Raw genomic sequence first — 8,454 nt, forward strand, 5'->3', positions numbered from 1 at the left:
TTGGCAATTAGAATTTGATGATTTAAATATGATATTTGGATTCAGTGAATTTTTCCGAGTCGGAAGATATAGTTTTCTGCGTAAAAGCGCGCAGTGAAATTTTGACCGGCAGTACCGGCTGAGACCTGTCAGGTACTGCAGCTGAGAAAATTGATTATGAGTAAATAATATTAAGAAATGAGGAATTATGATTAGGGGAGGTAGAAATATTTAAAGTGCGATTTGGAGCGCTAATCTTAAAGGTTTTGGCCCAAAATTGGGCCAACGGACAAAAATAAGTGAACTGGGCCTAAGTGGGCCCAAGACCCAACATATATAAACATTAGTTATGAGCATTTCAGCTCATTTTACCCTAAAAAGAAGGGTTGGGGCGCTGAATTAAGAAGAGAGAAGAGAAGAGAGAAAACCTAACTCTCTTTGATCTTCAAACCACCATAACTTGAGCTACAGAGCTCCGATTGACGAGCCGCTTGCGGCCACGCGTCGCTCTTCTCATACTCTACATTTCTATCTAAGTTTTGTGGTGAGTATTCCATTCATCTCTGCCCAGTTTTCGAAATTCCCCTCTGTTACACGTTTTTGGGTAGTTAGTGTTGAAATCTTATGATTTTGGGTGTTTAGGGATACTCCAACATGGATTCCAAGTGGGTTCTATCCCTACTTCATATGGGCTGAGGTAAGAAGTACTCAAACCCTTGTGATTTGTGATTTTTATGAGCCCTAGGTTGATGTATGTATGTGATATTGGTTATGTTAGTGTATTTGATGATCTTGGTGCACAATTGGGAGATTGGTGTTGCTTGAGGAGCTTTGGTGAGGCTTGGGGCTAAGGTTGGTGGAGACTTCCAAAGAAGAGACTCAATTGATTTGGCTACAAGAGGTACGGTTTAAGTTTCATTTAAGTACCGTGTGGTGTGATGAGAATTCCTAGGCTAGATGCCCATAGGATTAAGTCTGGATTGTGTAAATGGTTGATGCTAATATGCATAGTTGGTATGTAATGTGAATTGATGATTGGGTTGAGAATTGTGTGGCCTTGTATGTTTGGTGTATTGAAAATTTGATGTATTGGGTAATGAGTATTAATTTGTGGTTTATGCATTTAAATTGTGAAATTGGGCCAGAGGCCGTAAATTTTGGGCCGGAGGCCGGAAAGAGGTAAGGGAGGTAAGTTGATGTGTGCATTGTATGATGACACAAGTGATTGGATGAATTTCATATAATGAATATGCGAATGATTGGGTTGATTGTTGAATAATAAGGTTTGAGGAGTTGAAGGGTGAAATTATGTAGATGAAGTATGTTTGGTTTTGGGTTGAGAAATGTTATGTGGTCATATATGTGATTATGATTATTGATGTCTTGATGGTATGATGATGCATGAGAGGTATATATATTGTGATATATGCTTGAGAAATGATTAAGGTTGATTTGTGGGTGAAACCACGTGATAGTGATTATGATATTGATTATGTATAATGATGGTTGATTGGAGATAGTATTATTGGAAATTGAGATGAGGAAGGATGTATGACATGTTGATATGTTTGTAATTTAGCCATTTGCTTGGAATGGGTAAAGATGGTTATATGATGGTTTTGTGATTCGTGGTAAAGTGTTAATGTATGAGTTGAGGAGGCTTGATGTTGATTTTGGTATATTTTGATTGGTTTCAAAAAGGGTTGAAATTGGCATATTTTGGTTGATTTTGATAGGAGTTGAAAATGGCTTGTTTTGAAAATGGCACTTTGTGGTTTTATATGAAAAACATGGTTTTTGGGCATACTTTGACGGGACATAACTTGGACTACGGATCTTTATTTTGTGCCAAATCTATTTAGAAATGAAATTGGATCCGGGATGTCCATGCCATTCGAAGAACGGGTGAAAAACGATTTAAAATGAGAAAGTTATGTCCGTCGGGAGATTGGGGGTTGAATCTGTGAATTCTGCAGCTTTTAACTTAGAAAATTTTTAGCAGAATGACCCTCCACGCGTAGGCGCACTTGGCGCGTACGCGTCGTTCTTCGAGAAGGCACCATCCACGCGTGCGCGTGGTGTGCGCGTTCGCGTCGATGCGCTGCACCCAATGCCCAACCATTTTCCCGAGAGTTGTGCCAGAGTTGTGCCAGCTTTGTACCTGGGGCGCAAATACACCCACGCGTACGCGTTGCTGATGCGTACGCGTCGTCTAACTGTGTTTCAATCCGCGCGTCCGCGTGTATGACGCATACGCGTCGATGAGTTTTGTGGGCATCCACGCGTGCGCGTGGAGTACGCGTACGCGTGGCCCTGTTTTCATCCCAAAGTTGATTTTTGAGTATAAAAATCCAAATCTCATACTTCTAAGCCTCCGATCTCACCCCTTATGTATTAAATCATTATGATATGCCTGGCAATGAGAAAGGAGCTAGGGGATGTGGTAACTTGCGAGTGAAGCAAGGGGAAAAGTTATGATCAATGATGATCAACGATGATTATATGAGATATGGAGGATGACGGTGGGAGTACCGTGTATGCCATGAGCCGAATGGCTATATTTATTGATAAATGGCTGGTTCTTGATTGGACCATGAGCCGGATGGCTGAGTTATTGCCGGGTCACGGCAAAGCCATTATTGATTATGGCTGAGAATAAATGCATATATGATTAATGAATGAATGTGTTAAATGGATAATAATGGAAAATGTTGAAATGTGATGTGTAAACCCGGGTAGTAGGCAGTGGCGTTGTCCACTTGCTCCGGGTATGAGACGGAAAAGGATATTTATGATAAATGAGTTTAATTATGGAGTTTTGAATGAATGTATTTGTGATACCTAGGTAGTAGTAAGGGTTGTGGTTCGTCCCACTTGCTCCAGGTTAATGTTTGAGATTTGATAACAATGAGGATTGATAATATGAATTGAGATTGATTGAATATATGCTTGAGATACCTGGGCAGTAGCAAGGGTTGTGGTTCGTCCCGCTTGCTCCGGGTTAATGCTTAAGATACCTGGGCAGTAGCAAGGGTTGTGGTTCGTCCCACTTGCTCCAGGTCAGAGATTGTGACGCCTGGGTAGTAGCGGCAGTAGTGGTGAATCCACTCGCTCCAGGTTGAGCTGTTAAACACCCGCCTGGGTAGTAGCCGCAGTAGTGGTTATTCCACTGGCTCTGGGTTGAGCGGGTAGTAGCAATGGGGTTGTAGCTCAAACTCACTTGCTCCGCGAGGGGTGTTTCTGTCCATGGTTAGCTACCAGGACATGTCGGGTTGGCTATATAACCGACAGATGATATCATCAGCCATAGGGCAGGCATACATCATTTGCATATGTTTGAATTGTTTGGGTTTGCCTATTTGTTTTGGATTTCTATATATGCTATGTTACCTGATTATGTGCTACTTGTTCTACTTGTACCTTATTTGTGTATTACTTGTCTGTATTGCTTGTGTTTGTACAACTGAGAGATCCACATGTTGGTGTCGGTGTATGTTGAGGGCTGTTCTTGATGAGATGAATTGATGATGCGATTGCATGATGATGATAATTTTTGAATGAGATCATTTGAGCCCCCTGGGTAGACGCAGTGATGTGATTTCACTAGCTCCAGGCGAGGGTATGATGTATTGATATAGAGTTGCTGAGGCAGAACAACTGGTGATGGTTTTGATTATGATTCTAAGTCTGATTCGTGGAAGAATCATCGAGTTGGGAAAACATGTGTAACATGAACTAGATTTAGTATCCCCTTACGGCAGATGCCTATTTATGGATTAGTGAGAATCTAGGCTGGATACTTGGTGAAAAGGAGTTTAGGATGCTTAGCGAGTTTTTATTGCAGTGCATTATATTTTTTTGGCACTTTTACCGTACTGGGAACCCATGGGCCCGGGGTTCTCATTCCGTATATATCTCTTATTTTTCAGATACAGGTTCAGGTGCTCAGAAGTGAGCTGCGGTTCGTCTGAGAGACGGCGAAGATATTTATTTTCCCTACCTTGTGTTTTGCTTAGAATCTCTCCACCTTTGTTTTGAAAAGATTATATTATATGTTGAACTCTTTTGGAACTTGCCTATAGAGGCTCTTATGTTTCCTTTGGGAGAGATTAGGATATACTGTTGTCAACTACTTTCATACTGTACCCTAGCCGGCCTAAACTTCGCGGGTCGCGACTAGTGGCTATTACTTATGTTATGTATATCTATCCGTTATCTATCTCTTAATCTCCTTTATGCTTTGTCCGTATATCGCTTTCGGTTCACGGTTTATCTTTTCGTTGTCGAAACGTGAGTGATACGTCTTCGCGATTTTATTTCTACTCTTTTCAGGCTTCTCGATTAATACTCCTTTCGAAATTACCTATATTCTTATAAAAATAATCCACCTGAGAGTCGTACCGCCGTAATATCATTGACTTATGACTCGAGCATAAGGATTTGAATATTAGGGTGTTACAATTTTCAAGTCAATAGTACAGGGAACTGAAGATTCAGAACATGCAGCAGAGGAATTACACAGAAAAAGCTGGGCGTTCAAAACGCCCAGTGAAGAAGGACAGACTGGCGTTTAAACGCCAGCCAGGGTGCCTGATTGGGCCTTTAACGCCCAAAAAGGTAGTGCATTGGGCGTTAAACGCCAGAATGTGCACCATTCTGGGCGTTTAACGCCAGGATGGCACAAAGGGGAGGATTTTGTTTTCAAATCAATTTTTTTCCAAGTTTTCAAAGTTTTTCATACTCAAATCTTTTTCAAATCATATCTTTTCAATCAAATGTTTTCAAAATCAATTTCTTTCCTTTTTCAAAGATACTTGCTATCAATTAATGATTTGATTCAACATTTCAAGTATGTTGCCTTTTCTGTTGAGAAAGGTTTAATGTTTGAATCATATCTTTTCTTGTTAGGCAAGTCTTTAATTTTCAAAATCAAATCTTTTTAAAATTGTTTTCAAATCATATTTTCTCAATCACATTTTTTTAAAACCAATCATATCTTCTTAACCACATCATTTTCAAAATAGTTTTCAATCAAATCTTTTTGACTTCTAATTTCAAAATCTTTTTCAAAAATCACTTGATTTCTTTCCCACTCTTATTTTCGAAAATTAATTAATGTTTTTCAAAATGTTTTCAAATTCTTTTACTTAATTTTCGAAAAAAAAATTACCTTCCCTCTTCTCACATCTTTCTATTTATGGAGTACCACTCCTCCTCAATGCACAATCCGAACTCTATCTGACTAAGTTCGAATTCTTCTCCTTCCTTCTTCCATTTTTCTTTTCCTCTGACACCTCAAGGAATCTCTATACTGTGACATAGAGGATTCCATATTTTCTTATTCTCTTCTCTTTCATATGAGCAGGAACAAAGACAAAGGCATTCTTGTTGAAGCTGACCCTGAACCTGAAAGGACCTTGAAGCGAAAGCTAAGAGAAGCTAAGGCACAACTCTCTGCAGAGGACCTAACAGAAATCTTCAAAGAAGAAGAACACATGGCAGCCGAAAACAACAACAATGCCAACAATGCAAGGAAGGTGCTAGGTGACTTTACTGCACCTACTCCCGACTTCTATGGGAGAAGCATCTCTATCCCTGCCATTGGAGCAAACAACTTTGAGCTTAAGCCTCAATTAGTTTCTCTAATGCAACAGAATTGCAAGTTCCATGGACTTCCATTGGAAGATCCTCATCAGTTCTTAGCTGAATTCTTGCAAATCTATGACACTGTCAAGACTAATGGGGTTGACCCTGAGGTCTACAGACTTATGATATTCCCTTTTGCTGTAAGAGACAGAGCTAGGACATGGTTGGACTCACAACCTAAAGAGAGCCTGGAATCATGGGAAAAGCTAGTCAATGCCTTCTTGGCAAAGTTCTTTCCACCTCAAAAATTGAGTAAGCTTAGAGTGGAAGTCCAAACCTTCAGACAGAAGGATGGAGAATCCCTCTATGAAGCTTGGGAAAGATACAAACAATTGATCAGAAAATGTCCTTCTGACATGCTTTCTGAATGGAGCATCATAGGTATTTTCTATGATGGTCTCTCTGAACTATCCAAGATGTCTTTGGATAGCTCTGCTGGAGGATCTCTTCATCTGAAGAAGACGCCTACAGAAGCTCAAGAGCTAATTGAAATGGTTGCAAATAACCAATTCATGTACACTTCTGAAAGGAATCCTGTGAACAATGGGACTAATCAGAAGAAAGGAGTTCTTGATATTGATACTCTGAATGCCATTCTGGCTCAGAACAAGATATTGACTCAACAAGTCAATTTGATCTCTCAAAGTCTGTCTGGAATGCAAAATGCACCAAGCAGTACTAAGGATGCTTCATCTGAAGAAGAAGCTTATGATCCTGAGAACCCTTCAATGGAAGAGGTGAATTACCTAGGAGAACCCTATGGAAACACCTATAATTCTTCATGGAGAAATCATCCAAATTTCTCATGGAAGGATCAACAGAGACCTCAACAAGGTTTCAACAACAATAATGGTGGAAGAAACAGGTTTAGCAATTGCAAGCCTTTTCCATCATCTTCTCAGCAACAGACAGAGAATTCTAAGCAGAACCCCTCTGACTTAGCAACTATGGTCTCTGATCTAATCAAAACCACTCAAAGTTTCATGACTGAAACAAGGTCCTCCATTAGGAATTTAGAGGCACAAGTGGGACAGCTGAGCAAGAAAATTACTGAACTCCCTCCTAGTACTCTCCCAAGCAATACAGAAGAAAATCCAAAAGGAGAGTGCAAGGCCATCAACATGGCCGAATTTGGAGAGGAAGGAGAGGAAGTGAACGCCACTGAGGAAGACCCCAATGGGCGTCCACTAACCTCCACTGAGTTCCCCAATGAGGAACCATGGGAATCTGAGGCTCAAAATGAGACCATAGAGATTCCATTGGACTTACTTCTGCCTTTCATGAGCTCTGATGAGTATTCTTCCTCTGAAGAGGATGAGTATGTCACTGAAGAGCAAGTTGCTAAATACCTTGGAGCAATCATGAAGCTAAATGACAAGCTATTTGGAAATGAGACTTGGGAGGATGAACCCCCTTTGCTCACCAATGAATTGAATGACTTGTCTAGGCAGAAATTACCTCAAAAGAGGCAGGACCCTGGGAAGTTTTCCATACCTTGTACCATAGGCACCATGACCTTCAACAAGGCTCTGTGTGACTTAGGGTCAAGTGTAAACCTCATGCCTCTCTCTGTAATGGAGAAACTAGGGATCTTTGAGGTGCAAGCTGCAAGAATCTCATTAGAGATGGCAGACAACTCAAGAAAACAAGCTCATGGACTTGTAGAGGATGTTTTGGTGAAGATTGAAGACCACTACATCCCTGCTGATTTCATAGTCCTAGAGACTGGGAAGTGCATGGATGAATCCATCATCCTTGGCAGACCCTTCCTAGCCACAGCAAAAGCTGTGATTGATGTTGATAGAGGTGAACTGATCATTCAAGTGAATGAAGAATCCTTTGTGTTTACGGCTCAAGGATATCCCTCTGTCACTATAGAGAGGAAGCATGAAGAGCTTCTCTCAAATCAGAGTCAAGCAGAGCCCCCACAGTCAAACTCTAAGTTTGGTGTTGGGAGGCCACAACCAAACTCTAAGTTTGGTGTTGAACCCCCACATTCAAACTCCAAGTTTGGTGTTGGGAGGTTCCAACATTGCTCTGAGAAAATGTGAGGCTCCATGAGAGCCATCTGTCAAGCTAATGACACTAAAGAAGCGCTTGTTGGGAGGCAACCCAATGTTATATTTTACATATTTTCTTTTGTTATTTTATTTTATTTTGTAGGTTGATGATCATGAGAAGTCACAAAATCAATTGAAAAAGCAAAAACAGAATGAAAAACAGGAAGAAAAATAGCACACCCTGGAGGAAGAACCTACTGGCGTTTAAACGCCAGTGAGGATAGCAGGTGGGCGTTTAACGCCCAGGCTGGCACCATTCTGGGCGTTTAACGCCAGAAAGGGGCACCAGACTGGCGTTAAACGCCAGGAAAGGGCAAGAACCTGACGTTAAACGCCAGAAATGGGCACCAGCCCGGCGTTTAACGCCAGAATTGGCTCAAAACGTGATTTTGCATGCCATTTGGTGCAGGGATGACTTTTCCTTGACACCTCAGGATCTGTGGACCCCACAGGATCCCCACCAACCCCACCACTCTCTCTCTTCTTCCCCATTCACCAATCACCTCAATACCTCTTCCCCAAAAACCCTTCACCTATCAAATCCCATCTTCTCTTCACCACTCACATCCATCCTTCACAAAACCCCACCTACCTCACCCTTCAAATTCAAACCACTTTCCCTCCCAAACCCATCCATACATGACCGAACCATGAGCCCCCCCTCTCCTATATAAACCCTTCTTCACCCCTTCATTTTCACACAACCTAAACACCACTTCTCCCCCTCTTTGGCCGAACACAAAGCCATTCCCTTCTTCCTCATTTCTTC

General features: G+C 41.3%; 1 non-coding gene across 1 annotated transcript; it reads right to left on the reverse strand.

Moving 5' to 3' along the window:
* Positions 1-5,879: 5,879 nt before the first annotated feature.
* LOC130937371 (small nucleolar RNA R71) lies at positions 5,880-5,987 on the reverse strand. The gene has a single exon (XR_009068592.1). It is a non-coding gene; the product is annotated as a small nucleolar RNA R71 (small nucleolar RNA).
* Positions 5,988-8,454: the final 2,467 nt, after the last annotated feature.

This window comes from Arachis stenosperma, chromosome 6 (genome assembly GCF_014773155.1).
Source record: "Arachis stenosperma cultivar V10309 chromosome 6, arast.V10309.gnm1.PFL2, whole genome shotgun sequence".
Taxonomy (NCBI): Eukaryota; Viridiplantae; Streptophyta; class Magnoliopsida; order Fabales; family Fabaceae; genus Arachis; species Arachis stenosperma.